Source organism: Phyllobates terribilis, unplaced genomic scaffold (assembly GCF_046119375.1).
Source record: "Phyllobates terribilis strain yellow unplaced genomic scaffold, ASM4611937v1 Scaffold_27__1_contigs__length_16484149, whole genome shotgun sequence".
In the NCBI taxonomy this organism is placed as follows: Eukaryota; Metazoa; Chordata; class Amphibia; order Anura; family Dendrobatidae; genus Phyllobates; species Phyllobates terribilis.
In genome coordinates, this window is record NW_027362787.1 from 13,423,994 (window position 1) to 13,438,295 (window position 14,302).

General features: G+C 43.9%; 6 non-coding genes and 1 pseudogene across 6 annotated transcripts; all 7 read left to right on the plus strand.

Annotated features, from left to right (window-relative positions):
* Positions 1-430: 430 nt before the first annotated feature.
* Positions 431-621, plus strand: LOC141177050 (U2 spliceosomal RNA). Its single transcript, XR_012253681.1, has one exon. It is a non-coding gene; the product is annotated as a U2 spliceosomal RNA (small nuclear RNA).
* A 1,115-nt stretch (positions 622-1,736) lies between these two features.
* Positions 1,737-1,927, plus strand: LOC141177051 (U2 spliceosomal RNA). Its single transcript, XR_012253682.1, has one exon. It is a non-coding gene; the product is annotated as a U2 spliceosomal RNA (small nuclear RNA).
* Positions 1,928-3,041: 1,114 nt separating this feature from the next.
* On the plus strand, positions 3,042-3,232 carry LOC141177052 (U2 spliceosomal RNA). The gene has a single exon (XR_012253683.1). It is a non-coding gene; the product is annotated as a U2 spliceosomal RNA (small nuclear RNA).
* Positions 3,233-4,347: 1,115 nt separating this feature from the next.
* On the plus strand, positions 4,348-4,538 carry LOC141177053 (U2 spliceosomal RNA). Its single transcript, XR_012253684.1, has one exon. It is a non-coding gene; the product is annotated as a U2 spliceosomal RNA (small nuclear RNA).
* A 1,115-nt stretch (positions 4,539-5,653) lies between these two features.
* On the plus strand, positions 5,654-5,844 carry LOC141177055 (U2 spliceosomal RNA). The gene has a single exon (XR_012253686.1). It is a non-coding gene; the product is annotated as a U2 spliceosomal RNA (small nuclear RNA).
* A 1,115-nt stretch (positions 5,845-6,959) lies between these two features.
* Positions 6,960-7,150, plus strand: LOC141177056 (U2 spliceosomal RNA). Its single transcript, XR_012253687.1, has one exon. It is a non-coding gene; the product is annotated as a U2 spliceosomal RNA (small nuclear RNA).
* A 6,231-nt stretch (positions 7,151-13,381) lies between these two features.
* LOC141177743 (U2 spliceosomal RNA) lies at positions 13,382-13,557 on the plus strand (annotated as a pseudogene).
* The last annotated feature ends 745 nt before the right edge of the window (positions 13,558-14,302 follow it).

The window sequence follows — 14,302 nt, forward strand, 5'->3', positions numbered from 1 at the left end:
GAACGCTGGCTGCGCGTGTCATAATAGGCTCTGAGCCTTTATATACCTGTGCACAGCAGCAGCCACCTTCAGTCTGCTGCTGGACAGCCAGCAGCAGCAGCAGCAGGAGAGGTATGTAATCAGGAGCCCTCCTGCTAAGGGTAGACAGCTGCTCGTTCCACCCCACCCCCCGCCTTAATTGGTTCTCCTCCCTTCCAACGGTGTTGAGGCGGGTGGGAACAGCAGGGGGTGAAGGTGCTGTGTTTAAAGAGGTGGAGTTATGCAGATCTAAAACGCGTGGATTGCAGCAGCAGCAAGCCGAAAAGTGCAGGCATGTAAGGGATCTAGAGGTTGACAACATGTCTTCTTAACGGGAGTCCAGGAGCTCATCTCCACAAATGGACTTTTCAGGATCCTTGGGTGGCTCCGTAGTTTGAAACCAATTCTGGTTATCGCTTCTCGGCCTTTTGGCTAAGATCAAGTGTAGTATCTGTTCTTATCAGTTTAATATCTGATACGTCCCCTATCTGGGGACCATATATTAAATGGATTTTTAGAACAGGGAGATGGAAAAAGAGCTTGCTCTGTCCACTCCACGCATTGACCTGGTATTGCAGTATCTCCAGGACCGGTGCACCCCTTCTTTAATGCAGTTTCTAAAATCAGAAAGAATTGAATTCAATGTTTTTTGTTCATTTTGCTTGTTTGTCGGATTTTGGGATGGACTCTTTGGCTTTGCTTTTCTTCTCCTCATTGGATTTTTCATGTTCAAAGTTGCAGAAGCCAGATTACAAGCTCATTTTGGTTCAACTTCAGCAACTGTGCATTGCATTGCCATGTAATGTGATGCAATGCTATCTTTCTAGCTCTCCCTTTTTACTTCCTTTTGGATAAACAGACATATTAGGCAAGCATTTTGGAGCTTTCACCTAAATAACTACAGGTGGTGAGATAAGCTGCACAATATAATTGACCTTTCAGTATATTGTTGCACACACACCATCTATTTAGCAAATGCCCTTGTTATCAACAGCAGCCTTTTAAACTCACCTGAGCTAACAGGTATGTGCGCTGGTTACTCTGCTGCGCTTAAAATTTCTTTTTTGGTTTGCTACAATGCCTTTTCTGAAACGTTGTCTCCCTCTGCTGGAACACTGACTTCTTTCATTTAATGCCTGCAGACTATAAAAGAGAACCCAACCCAAAAAGTTTGGTTGATTAGTCTGTGGCATTCTGTTAAACTGTTGCTTATGGCGGTCTCTGTGAGCTTCTCAGCGACATTCAGCCAGCCAGGTATCCTGCCTGCAGTAGATGGAATGTGGCAATGGAACGCTGGCTGCGCGTGTCATAATAGGCTCTGAGCCTTTATATACCTGTGCACAGCAGCAGCCACCTTCAGTCTGCTGCTGGACAGCCAGCAGCAGCAGCAGCAGGAGAGGTATGTAATCAGGAGCCCTCCTGCTAAGGGTAGACAGCTGCTCGTTCCACCCCACCCCCCGCCTTAATTGGTTCTCCTCCCTTCCAACGGTGTTGAGGCGGGTGGGAACAGCAGGGGGTGAAGGTGCTGTGTTTAAAGAGGTGGAGTTATGCAGATCTAAAACGCGTGGATTGCAGCAGCAGCAAGCCGAAAAGTGCAGGCATGTAAGGGATCTAGAGGTTGACAACATGTCTTCTTAACGGGAGTCCAGGAGCTCATCTCCACAAATGGACTTTTCAGGATCCTTGGGTGGCTCCGTAGTTTGAAACCAATTCTGGTTATCGCTTCTCGGCCTTTTGGCTAAGATCAAGTGTAGTATCTGTTCTTATCAGTTTAATATCTGATACGTCCCCTATCTGGGGACCATATATTAAATGGATTTTTAGAACAGGGAGATGGAAAAAGAGCTTGCTCTGTCCACTCCACGCATTGACCTGGTATTGCAGTATCTCCAGGACCGGTGCACCCCTTCTTTAATGCAGTTTCTAAAATCAGAAAGAATTGAATTCAATGTTTTTTGTTCATTTTGCTTGTTTGTCGGATTTTGGGATGGACTCTTTGGCTTTGCTTTTCTTCTCCTCATTGGATTTTTCATGTTCAAAGTTGCAGAAGCCAGATTACAAGCTCATTTTGGTTCAACTTCAGCAACTGTGCATTGCATTGCCATGTAATGTGATGCAATGCTATCTTTCTAGCTCTCCCTTTTTACTTCCTTTTGGATAAACAGACATATTAGGCAAGCATTTTGGAGCTTTCACCTAAATAACTACAGGTGGTGAGATCAGCTGCACAATATAATTGACCTTTCAGTATATTGTTGCACACACACCATCTATTTAGCAAATGCCCTTGTTATCAACAGCAGCCTTTTAAACTCACCTGAGCTAACAGGTATGTGCGCTGGTTTCTCTGCTGCGCTTAAAATTTCTTTTTTGGTTTGCTACAATGCCTTTTCTGAAACGTTGTCTCCCTCTGCTGGAACACTGACTTCTTTCATTTAATGCCTGCAGACTATAAAAGAGAACCCAACCCAAAAAGTTTGGTTGATTAGTCTGTGGCATTCTGTTAAACTGTTGCTTATGGCGGTCTCTGTGAGCTTCTCAGCGACATTCAGCCAGCCAGGTATCCTGCCTGCAGTAGATGGAATGTGGCAATGGAACGCTGGCTGCGCGTGTCATAATAGGCTCTGAGCCTTTATATACCTGTGCACAGCAGCAGCCACTTTCAGTCTGCTGCTGGACAGCCAGCAGCAGCAGCAGCAGGAGAGGTATGTAATCAGGAGCCCTCCTGCTAAGGGTAGACAGCTGCTCGTTCCACCCCACCCCCGCCTTAATTGGTTCTCCTCCCTTCCAACGGTGTTGAGGCGGGTGGGAACAGCAGGGGGTGAAGGTGCTGTGTTTAAAGAGGTGGAGTTATGCAGATCTAAAACGCGTGGATTGCAGCAGCAGCAAGCCGAAAAGTGCAGGCATGTAAGGGATCTAGAGGTTGACAACATGTCTTCTTAACGGGAGTCCAGGAGCTCATCTCCACAAATGGACTTTTCAGGATCCTTGGGTGGCTCCGTAGTTTGAAACCAATTCTGGTTATCGCTTCTCGGCCTTTTGGCTAAGATCAAGTGTAGTATCTGTTCTTATCAGTTTAATATCTGATACGTCCCCTATCTGGGGACCATATATTAAATGGATTTTTAGAACAGGGAGATGGAAAAAGAGCTTGCTCTGTCCACTCCACGCATTGACCTGGTATTGCAGTATCTCCAGGACCGGTGCACCCCTTCTTTAATGCAGTTTCTAAAATCAGAAAGAATTGAATTCAATGTTTTTTGTTCATTTTGCTTGTTTGTCGGATTTTGGGATGGACTCTTTGGCTTTGCTTTTCTTCTCCTCATTGGATTTTTCATGTTCAAAGTTGCAGAAGCCAGATTACAAGCTCATTTTGGTTCAACTTCAGCAACTGTGCATTGCATTGCCATGTAATGTGATGCAATGCTATCTTTCTAGCTCTCCCTTTTTACTTCCTTTTGGATAAACAGACATATTAGGCAAGCATTTTGGAGCTTTCACCTAAATAACTACAGGTGGTGAGATAAGCTGCACAATATAATTGACCTTTCAGTATATTGTTGCACACACACCATCTATTTAGCAAATACCCTTGTTATCAACAGCAGCCTTTTAAACTCACCTGAGCTAACAGGTATGTGCGCTGGTTACTCTGCTGCGCTTAAAATTTCTTTTTTGGTTTGCTACAATGCCTTTTCTGAAACGTTGTCTCCCTCTGCTGGAACACTGACTTCTTTCATTTAATGCCTGCAGACTATAAAAGAGAACCCAACCCAAAAAGTTTGGTTGATTAGTCTGTGGCATTCTGTTAAACTGTTGCTTATGGCGGTCTCTGTGAGCTTCTCAGCGACATTCAGCCAGCCAGGTATCCTGCCTGCAGTAGATGGAATGTGGCAATGGAACGCTGGCTGCGCGTGTCATAATAGGCTCTGAGCCTTTATATACCTGTGCACAGCAGCAGCCACCTTCAGTCTGCTGCTGGACAGCCAGCAGCAGCAGCAGCAGGAGAGGTATGTAATCAGGAGCCCTCCTGCTAAGGGTAGACAGCTGCTCGTTCCACCCCACCCCCCGCCTTAATTGGTTCTCCTCCCTTCCAACGGTGTTGAGGCGGGTGGGAACAGCAGGGGGTGAAGGTGCTGTGTTTAAAGAGGTGGAGTTATGCAGATCTAAAACGCGTGGATTGCAGCAGCAGCAAGCCGAAAAGTGCAGGCATGTAAGGGATCTAGAGGTTGACAACATGTCTTCTTAACGGGAGTCCAGGAGCTCATCTCCACAAATGGACTTTTCAGGATCCTTGGGTGGCTCCGTAGTTTGAAACCAATTCTGGTTATCGCTTCTCGGCCTTTTGGCTAAGATCAAGTGTAGTATCTGTTCTTATCAGTTTAATATCTGATACGTCCCCTATCTGGGGACCATATATTAAATGGATTTTTAGAACAGGGAGATGGAAAAAGAGCTTGCTCTGTCCACTCCACGCATTGACCTGGTATTGCAGTATCTCCAGGACCGGTGCACCCCTTCTTTAATGCAGTTTCTAAAATCAGAAAGAATTGAATTCAATGTTTTTTGTTCATTTTGCTTGTTTGTCGGATTTTGGGATGGACTCTTTGGCTTTGCTTTTCTTCTCCTCATTGGATTTTTCATGTTCAAAGTTGCAGAAGCCAGATTACAAGCTCATTTTGGTTCAACTTCAGCAACTGTGCATTGCATTGCCATGTAATGTGATGCAATGCTATCTTTCTAGCTCTCCCTTTTTACTTCCTTTTGGATAAACAGACATATTAGGCAAGCATTTTGGAGCTTTCACCTAAATAACTACAGGTGGTGAGATAAGCTGCACAATATAATTGACCTTTCAGTATATTGTTGCACACACACCATCTATTTAGCAAATGCCCTTGTTATCAACAGCAGCCTTTTAAACTCACCTGAGCTAACAGGTATGTGCGCTGGTTACTCTGCTGCGCTTAAAATTTCTTTTTTGGTTTGCTACAATGCCTTTTCTGAAACGTTGTCTCCCTCTGCTGGAACACTGACTTCTTTCATTTAATGCCTGCAGACTATAAAAGAGAACCCAACCCAAAAAGTTTGGTTGATTAGTCTGTGGCATTCTGTTAAACTGTTGCTTATGGCGGTCTCTGTGAGCTTCTCAGCGACATTCAGCCAGCCAGGTATCCTGCCTGCAGTAGATGGAATGTGGCAATGGAACGCTGGCTGCGCGTGTCATAATAGGCTCTGAGCCTTTATATACCTGTGCACAGCAGCAGCCACCTTCAGTCTGCTGCTGGACAGCCAGCAGCAGCAGCAGCAGGAGAGGTATGTAATCAGGAGCCCTCCTGCTAAGGGTAGACAGCTGCTCGTTCCACCCCACCCCCCGCCTTAATTGGTTCTCCTCCCTTCCAACGGTGTTGAGGCGGGTGGGAACAGCAGGGGGTGAAGGTGCTGTGTTTAAAGAGGTGGAGTTATGCAGATCTAAAACGCGTGGATTGCAGCAGCAGCAAGCCGAAAAGTGCAGGCATGTAAGGGATCTAGAGGTTGACAACATGTCTTCTTAACGGGAGTCCAGGAGCTCATCTCCACAAATGGACTTTTCAGGATCCTTGGGTGGCTCCGTAGTTTGAAACCAATTCTGGTTATCGCTTCTCGGCCTTTTGGCTAAGATCAAGTGTAGTATCTGTTCTTATCAGTTTAATATCTGATACGTCCCCTATCTGGGGACCATATATTAAATGGATTTTTAGAACAGGGAGATGGAAAAAGAGCTTGCTCTGTCCACTCCACGCATTGACCTGGTATTGCAGTATCTCCAGGACCGGTGCACCCCTTCTTTAATGCAGTTTCTAAAATCAGAAAGAATTGAATTCAATGTTTTTTGTTCATTTTGCTTGTTTGTCGGATTTTGGGATGGACTCTTTGGCTTTGCTTTTCTTCTCCTCATTGGATTTTTCATGTTCAAAGTTGCAGAAGCCAGATTACAAGCTCATTTTGGTTCAACTTCAGCAACTGTGCATTGCATTGCCATGTAATGTGATGCAATGCTATCTTTCTAGCTCTCCCTTTTTACTTCCTTTTGGATAAACAGACATATTAGGCAAGCATTTTGGAGCTTTCACCTAAATAACTACAGGTGGTGAGATAAGCTGCACAATATAATTGACCTTTCAGTATATTGTTGCACACACACCATCTATTTAGCAAATGCCCTTGTTATCAACAGCAGCCTTTTAAACTCACCTGAGCTAACAGGTATGTGCGCTGGTTACTCTGCTGCGCTTAAAATTTCTTTTTTGGTTTGCTACAATGCCTTTTCTGAAACGTTGTCTCCCTCTGCTGGAACACTGACTTCTTTCATTTAATGCCTGCAGACTATAAAAGAGAACCCAACCCAAAAAGTTTGGTTGATTAGTCTGTGGCATTCTGTTAAACTGTTGCTTATGGCGGTCTCTGTGAGCTTCTCAGCGACATTCAGCCAGCCAGGTATCCTGCCTGCAGTAGATGGAATGTGGCAATGGAACGCTGGCTGCGCGTGTCATAATAGGCTCTGAGCCTTTATATACCTGTGCACAGCAGCAGCCACCTTCAGTCTGCTGCTGGACAGCCAGCAGCAGCAGCAGCAGGAAAGGTATGTAATCAGGAGCCCTCCTGCTAAGGGTAGACAGCTGCTCGTTCCACCCCACCCCCCGCCTTAATTGGTTCTCCTCCCTTCCAACGGTGTTGAGGCGGGTGGGAACAGCAAGGGGTGAAGGTGCTGTGTTTAAAGAGGTGGAGTTATGCAGATCTAAAACGCGTGGATTGCAGCAGCAGCAAGCCGAAAAGTGCAGGCATGTAAGGGATCTAGAGCTTGACAACATGTCTTCTTAACGGGAGTCCAGGAGCTCATCTCCACAAATGGACTTTTCAGGATCCTTGGGTGGCTCCGTAGTTTGAAACCAATTCTGGTTATCGCTTCTCGGCCTTTTGGCTAAGATCAAGTGTAGTATCTGTTCTTATCAGTTTAATATCTGATACGTCCCCTATCTGGGGACCATATATTAAATGGATTTTTAGAACAGGGAGATGGAAAAAGAGCTTGCTCTGTCCACTCCACGCATTGACCTGGTATTGCAGTATCTCCAGGACCGGTGCACCCCTTCTTTAATGCAGTTTCTAAAATCAGAAAGAATTGAATTCAATGTTTTTTGTTCATTTTGCTTGTTTGTCGGATTTTGGGATGGACTCTTTGGCTTTGCTTTTCTTCTCCTCATTGGATTTTTCATGTTCAAAGTTGCAGAAGCCAGATTACAAGCTCATTTTGGTTCAACTTCAGCAACTGTGCATTGCATTGCCATGTAATGTGATGCAATGCTATCTTTCTAGCTCTCCCTTTTTACTTCCTTTTGGATAAACAGACATATTAGGCAAGCATTTTGGAGCTTTCACCTAAATAACTACAGGTGGTGAGATAAGCTGCACAATATAATTGACCTTTCAGTATATTGTTGCACACACACCATCTATTTAGCAAATGCCCTTGTTATCAACAGCAGCCTTTTAAACTCACCTGAGCTAACAGGTATGTGCGCTGGTTACTCTGCTGCGCTTAAAATTTCTTTTTTGGTTTGCTACAATGCCTTTTCTGAAACGTTGTCTCCCTCTGCTGGAACACTGACTTCTTTCATTTAATGCCTGCAGACTATAAAAGAGAACCCAACCCAAAAAGTTTGGTTGATTAGTCTGTGGCATTCTGTTAAACTGTTGCTTATGGCGGTCTCTGTGAGCTTCTCAGCGACATTCAGCCAGCCAGGTATCCTGCCTGCAGTAGATGGAATGTGGCAATGGAACGCTGGCTGCGCGTGTCATAATAGGCTCTGAGCCTTTATATACCTGTGCACAGCAGCAGCCACCTTCAGTCTGCTGCTGGACAGCCAGCAGCAGCAGCAGCAGGAGAGGTATGTAATCAGGAGCCCTCCTGCTAAGGGTAGACAGCTGCTCGTTCCACCCCACCCCCCGCCTTAATTGGTTCTCCTCCCTTCCAACGGTGTTGAGGCGGGTGGGAACAGCAGGGGGTGAAGGTGCTGTGTTTAAAGAGGTGGAGTTATGCAGATCTAAAACGCGTGGATTGCAGCAGCAGCAAGCCGAAAAGTGCAGGCATGTAAGGGATCTAGAGGTTGACAACATGTCTTCTTAACGGGAGTCCAGGAGCTCATCTCCACAAATGGACTTTTCAGGATCCTTGGGTGGCTCCGTAGTTTGAAACCAATTCTGGTTATCGCTTCTCGGCCTTTTGGCTAAGATACCACATCTTGCCAGAAGGATTCTAAGCCAATCGTGCCCTTGGCCTTGAGGCATCGGCGGTGTAAAAGCCGTCTTAAGCCTCATGCTGCTTTAGGGGGCAGATACGCAAAGAAACCAAGAAGGCGATCGACCCTATCTACCTTTTGAAGATGGCATCAGCAGTAGCGGCCGCAGTGCGCTATGCCAGAGCTGGTGACCTTCGCATCAAGAACTCTTTCAAAATCGAAGTGGACGATGCATCCAAGGAGAAGATGACCTTGAAGTTTTTCGTGAGGAGAGTGCTGCTGGAGATCCTAGGAGTAAAGAGGGAAGACATCCTGGCCCTTCAAGATCGCCCCGGTTCCTTCACTTTGACTCTGGAGTCGGAGTATGCGTGCCAGAACCTCTTCCGCCAGATTCACCTGCACCTTTCAGATGAGGATCTTAAAGGACTCACTTTTGTCATCCTTTACTCCGGTGGAGAGAAGCCGCTCGTGGTTCAGATGAGCAACCCTCATGTTCCCTTAGTTAATATTATTTGCTTTCTTCAAAACTATTTCCCAGAACTGCGGTATTCCCACAAGGTCATGAATGAGGAAAACCTCTGGACGGGAAAGCATAAATTTTTTGTTAAATTTTGTGAAGATCCAAATGGCATTGGTGGTCAGCGTCATCCTCCGTCAAGTTTCCTGATCGGTAGGGAGCGGGGGCGCCTCTTCTACCCGGACATGCCCCTCTTCTGCCGGAAATGCATGTGTTTCGGTCACACTTATGAGAACTGCAAGGAGGAGGTGGCAATCTGTAAGAAGTGCTACAAGCATGGACATGCCACAATGGACTGTACCAATGAGATGGTGTGCAACATCTGCCGGGTCCCAGGTCACTCCTTCCGGGAGTGTCCTTTGAAGAAAAAGGCGGAAACCTATGCTGAAACGCTGGCAAAGCAACCTGCCCGTGTGCCTCCATCTGCTCCCGGGGGGCAGAGGCAACCCTCTGCTGTTCCTGCTCCTGCGGGTGCGTCTACAGCGCGGGGGCAGTCTTCTAGCTCTCCAGTACCTGCTCCACAGACCAAGCCTGCTAGTACATCAGGTGGTACGTCTGCACCTGCTGCACAGAGGAAGCCAACCAACCCTCCTGCTCCTGCTGCTAAGGGGGGTCCCACCGGTGCTCCTGTATCTACTGTGCGAACACAACCCCCTGTAGGCGGGTCCACAAGCACTTCAGTGCCTGCTGCACAGGGAAAACCTGCCAGTTCTCCTATTCCTGCTGCGCATAAGCCCACGTCTATGCAGAAACCTCCAGCTGAGAAACCTGTCCGTCCTGAGAGGAGGGAAGCTTCATCTAAGGACTGGGCTGCTGATTCTGATCCGGGTGATATGGTGGTGGAGGGGAGTCCCTCTGCTGAAATCGGGACATTTAGCTCGGAGGAAGAAGCAATGGAGCTGGAAACTCGTAGGAAAAGGAAAACAGATGATAGGTCTGATGAGAATGTGGCCAGGGAGACTTCCAAGAAGTGTCCATTAAAACCAAGTCTTCTGCAATACAAGCCAATGGCTCCCGCTGCCCCTCCTGAGGAGCCAAGGCCTTCAGACCCTATAAACATTTCTTTTTCGGACTCAGAAGTGCAGAGCCCGTTAACATCGGTGGGCTTTATGTCTGATTCTGACAGTAGTGTGACCTGAACTAACCTATCATGACCTCATCAATTAAAGTAGCCTCGCTCAATGTGAGGAGTATAAGGGGCTCTACAAGAAGGGCTGCTTTGTTTTCCTACCTGTCAACAGTGGACTGTGATGTCTTTTGTTTGCAAGAATGTAACATTGACTTTGATATGAATTATGCAGATTTAAGAAAAGATTGGCCTCATGGGCCCTCTATCTGGTCCGGAGATAATGAAAATCGTTCCTCTGGCATTGGAGTGCTGTTTAGGTCGCATGACTTTAAAATCAACTCTTTTGTGGACATTTCTTCTGGACGTGCTCTTTTCTTAAATATTAGTTTTAAAGGTGTGGACTTTAGACTTTTGAACATTTATGCTTCTCCGGTGAAGGAAGAGAGACATCAGTTGTTTGAAGATGTGCAATATTACCTACCTGGTTCATCGCCTCTGATGTTCTGTGGGGATTTCAATTGTGTCTTGCCTGGTGAAGGGAGAAGCGGGAGTTCCACCGTTCCTAAAAAAGACAAAACAGAGAAACAACTAAAGGATTTGTTAACTGATTTTTTTCTTAGAGACTCCTGGAAAGAGATCCGTAGTAATGATCCCGGTTATACTTGGGAGAACTCTTCTTCTAAATCTCGTATTGATTTTATTTTCATGTCCCAATATGTGAATGTCAAATCTGTTGTCTTAATCCCAAACATTTTTTCAGATCATAAGATGTTGCTATCAGAGTTAGAATTACCTGGGCTTGTCAAGGCAAGAGGAGTTTGGAGGCTAAATACAACATTGTTACAAGATCCTAAGGTAAGAACAGATTTTAAAGCGTTTTTTAATTATTTAAGAACAAAACAACAAAAATTTTTAACTCTGCTAGAATGGTGGGAATACAGCAAGATGAAGATAAAAAGTTTTTTTATCAAGGTCAGCATAGCCAATGCAAGAGAAAAGTCCGCTTGGCATAAAAGGCTTATTACTAAATTGCAGACCTGTTATCAACTAAGAGATGTGGGACTTGAAATGGACGATTTAATTGAAGCAACAAAAAAAGAAATTAAAAAGAGTATAGAGTCGAAGGGTAAGGAAATAATTTATAACTCAAAAATTGAAGTGATGGAGAAAAATGAAAAGTGCTCAAGATTTTTTTTTAAAAAAGTAGTTGCTGCTAAGGAAATGATAACAGAATTAGAGGGTGAAACTACAACTGAAGGTATGCTCAACCAAGCTCACCAGTTTTATCAGCAGCTTTTTAATGAGAAAACTATAGACCAGTCTTTTACTGAAGATGCCCTTAATTCATTAAAAAATAGTCTGAGCCGCGAAGACCAAGAATTGTTATGCACTGAAGTCACCTTGTCGGAAGTAGATGCTGCTATCAAAAGTTTTTCCTATGGGAAAACCCCTGGTTCTGACGGTTTGCCTGTTGAATTTTATCGTGAATTTTGGAATTTTTTAAAACCCGACTTGTTTTTAGTAATCAAAGAAGCTTTTAAGTGTGATATCCTGCCTATATCTTGGAGAAGTGGTCTGGTCTCCCTGATTTTTAAAAAAGGAGCCAAATCCCATCTGGCAAACTGGAGACCAATCACACTGTTGAATGTTGATTACAAGTTGATGTCCAAAATTTTAGTGAACCGTTTTAAAAAAGTTTTATCCAAAGTTATTTATGAAGACCAGGTATGTGGGGTGCCAGGAAGAGGAGTTGTGGAGCATCTCAATACCATCCGCGATGTCATATGGTACCAGCAATCCAGGAAGCAAGACTTAGCAATTTTATCGTTGGATTTTCAAAAGGCTTTTGATCGTGTCTCTCATTGTTTTTTATGGTTGGTTTTAAAAAAAATGGGCTTCCCTGAAATTTTTATCAAGCAAGTGGCACTTTTATATAAGAACTCTTTTAGTAAAATTTTAATCAATGGATTTTTGTCTAATGAAGTGTTTTTGCATTCAGGTGTGAAGCAAGGCTGCCCTTTGTCCCCAGTGCTATTTATATGTGCAATAGAGCCTCTTTTATCTATGCTACGAGAGGATAAAGTGATTAAAGGTGTCCCTATCCCTGGAGGACATGGAAGAGATGTGAAGGTAATGGGCTACATGGATGATATTACTATTTTTTGTTCATCACCTGCCGCTCTCAGGAGAGCTATAAGAACGACCAATTTTTTTTGTGAAGCCTCAGGTTTTAAGTTAAACATTGAGAAATGTGATTGTTTTGTCCGTGGCAATTGGGCGGATGTGTCCATCCCTGATCTCCCGATGCAGTCAGAGAAGATTAAAATTCTGGGCGTGATTTTTGATCGACAGAATGATGGAATGAAGAGCTGGGATGGAGTAAGGGACAAAATACAAAAGAAGATTGACTTTTGGAAATTAAGAAAATTAACAATCGAAGGTAAAGTTTTAATTATTAAGGCCCTTCTGCTTCCTGTCATGTTATATCTCAGTTATGTTTATCCCCCAAGTGACCTTACAGCGAGAAGATTACAGAGAATGCTGTTTGAATTTGTGTGGAACTCTAAGTTCGAAAAGGTGAAGAGAGAAACAATGTACAAGATGCACCACCTTGGTGGTAAGGATGTTCCCAACGTCAAACTGTTTTTATACTCCAAGTTTTTTAGCCTCTGTTTTAAATATATGTTTGCTTCAAGCCCTTGGGCACATTTTTTAAGATATGCAGCTGGCCACATTTTTAGGAGGCGAAAGTGGATATCCATTTCTTTAACAAGCCCAGTGTTGTTATCACCTCCACAACAATATGCCATCCTGGAGAAAGTTATCAGATTATATGGCCTAGATTCTTTTGAGATGGAGACATTGAAGAATGCAAGGAAGCTGCTGCAGCAATTAAAAAAGAAAGAAACTTTGACGCCCATAAGCCATTATTCATATAGCAGAGTCACTAAAATATGGAATTTAACAAATGCACCTTACCTGATGAATCAACATAAAGACTTAGCTTGGATGATTGTGCAGGAATGTTTACCGACTCGTGATTTCCAGTATAAAAGAAGACTGAGCACTATACAAACCTGCCCGAGGCATCAGTGCAATAATGATGAGACTACTATGCACCTTATTTGGAATTGTGATTTTGCACAGCAAGTGTGGAAAGACTGTGGTGAGCTTTTAAAATTTTTATCTGGTCTTAATTTTTTAAGCCATGAAGTGGTTTTATATGGGATTTTACCAAACATGACGAAAGAAAAAGAGAGAGTTTTATGGTGCACTTTGAGTTGTGTTAAAAGTGCTCTATGGAAGACCAGAAACATATTGTTGTTTAAAAGAGACTATATAGAAGTCAAGGATTGTATAAGACTGGCATTAAGTGAAATTTATATGTACTACCTAATGGATATGAAGAAGCTTGGAAAGAAAAGAGCCCTGAGTATATGGAACTATCACCTATGGAAGATGTTATTTTAAAGCTCTGAAGAAAAGATAAAGACTACGATATTTTAAATATAAACGCAAAATCTGTTCTTATCAGTTTAATATCTGATACGTCCCCTATCTGGGGACCATATATTAAATGGATTTTTAGAACAGGGAGATGGAAAAAGAGCTTGCTCTGTCCACTCCACGCATTGACCTGGTATTGCAGTATCTCCAGGACCGGTGCACCCCTTCTTTAATGCAGTTTCTAAAATCAGAAAGAATTGAATTCAATGTTTTTTGTTCATTTTGCTTGTTTGTCGGATTTTGGGATGGACTCTTTGGCTTTGCTTTTCTTCTCCTCATTGGATTTTTCATGTTCAAAGTTGCAGAAGCCAGATTACAAGCTCATTTTGGTTCAACTTCAGCAACTGTGCATTGCATTGCCATGTAATGTGATGCAATGCTATCTTTCTAGCTCTCCCTTTTTACTTCCTTTTGGATAAACAGACATATTAGGCAAGCATTTTGGAGCTTTCACCTAAATAACTACAGGTGGTGAGATAAGCTGCACAATATAATTGACCTTTCAGTATATTGTTGCACACACACCATCTATTTAGCAAATGCCCTTGTTATCAACAGCAGCCTTTTAAACTCACCTGAGCTAACAGGTATGTGCGCTGGTTACTCTGCTGCGCTTAAAATTTCTTTTTTGGTTTGCTACAATGCCTTTTCTGAAACGTTGTCTCCCTCTGCTGGAACACTGACTTCTTTCATTTAATGCCTGCAGACTATAAAAGAGAACCCAACCCAAAAAGTTTGGTTGATTAGTCTGTGGCATTCTGTTAAACTGTTGCTTATGGCGGTCTCTGTGAGCTTCTCAGCGACATTCAGCCAGCCAGGTATCCTGCCTGCAGTAGATGGAATGTGGCAATGGAACGCTGGCTGCGCGTGTCATAATAGGCTCTGAGCCTTTATATACCTGTGCACAGCAGC